The sequence below is a fragment of the Anneissia japonica genome, unplaced genomic scaffold (assembly GCF_011630105.1).
Source record: "Anneissia japonica isolate Jap-2015-1 unplaced genomic scaffold, ASM1163010v1 scaffold63644_len1152_cov104, whole genome shotgun sequence".
Lineage (NCBI taxonomy): Eukaryota > Metazoa > Echinodermata > Crinoidea > Comatulida > Comatulidae > Anneissia > Anneissia japonica.
In genome coordinates this window covers 1-1,152 of record NW_022691022.1, presented here as the reverse complement: position 1 = coordinate 1,152, position 1,152 = coordinate 1, and the positions used below count along the sequence as shown (strand labels likewise).

The 1,152-nt window shown below is 41.8% G+C and overlaps 1 non-coding gene across 1 annotated transcript; it reads right to left on the bottom strand.

Annotated features, from left to right (window-relative positions):
- Positions 1-106: 106 nt before the first annotated feature.
- Trnastop-uca lies at positions 107-179 on the bottom strand. Its single transcript has one exon. It is a non-coding gene; the product is annotated as a tRNA-Sec (tRNA).
- Positions 180-1,152: the final 973 nt, after the last annotated feature.

Here is a 1,152-nt window from a genome sequence, read left to right as displayed (position 1 = left end):
GAAAGGTAAATACAGTGTTTAATAAAGGACAAAAATACATCGCGTAGCATAGCTCTCAACGAATTTAGTCCTGCAAATAAATGAATAAAGAAATTGTGTAATAAAATTCCTCTGGCGGGACTCGAACCTGCGACCTCTCGCTGTGAAGGCGAGCGTCATAACCATTAGACCACGGAGGCTTCATGGTTGAACAGATTCAAATACCACCAGATACACTCCATTACACAATAGATACGGCTAGAAACAATATAGGTACATATAACAAAATATAATTTAACAGTGTTAACGGCTATCTTGATTTACATTATATATACATTCACGTTGGCCCAACGTATGAATATATTTGTAATTTTCCAATGTCGTCCCAACTTTGGTAAGCCGTCGTAAATATTCAGTCTGACTACGGACGCTGGTACAACGTCACGATTTGTTACTGGCCCGACGTCGGCAAACTACTAAAAAGATGGTTGGGTATTACCGTTGTTGTTGGCCCGACGTCGGTAAACGTTAGTGGAGGTTGGTGACAACAGTTGGGCCGACGTTGGTTAGAAGTTGTAAATTTCAAACGTTTACCGACGTCGGGCCAACAGAGTACTCTGATGTTGCGACAACGTCTATAATCATACATAATATTTACAACCTCTAAGAAACGTCGGCCCAACGGTGGTACCCAACATCTATTTCAAACGTTTACCGATGTCGGGCCAACAAGGTTCTTTGACGTTGCGACAACGTCTGTAATTATATACATTATGGAGGTTGGTTACAACCGTTTGGCCGACGTTGGTTAGAGGTTTTAAATATTAGATGTGATTATCGACGTGGTCGCAACGTCACAGTGCGCTATTGGCCCGACGTCGGTAAACGTTTGAAATGGAGGTTGGTTACAACTGTTGGTCCGACGTTGGTAAGAGGTTGTAATAAATACTAGGTACTGGTCTGCTACACCTTGGCAGTTTCTATCGTCCACCAAATTTAAATGCTGAACCTCTATACAATCTGGAGGGAAGTGTAAATAAACTACTCAATAGAAACAGGGGTTCAAAGCCAGCGAATATAATTCTCAGTGGTGACTTCAACCTACCATACATAGACTGGAAAAATGTAACCATTAAACCTGACAGTAGACAGAAAGGCCTCCACAGTAGTGCT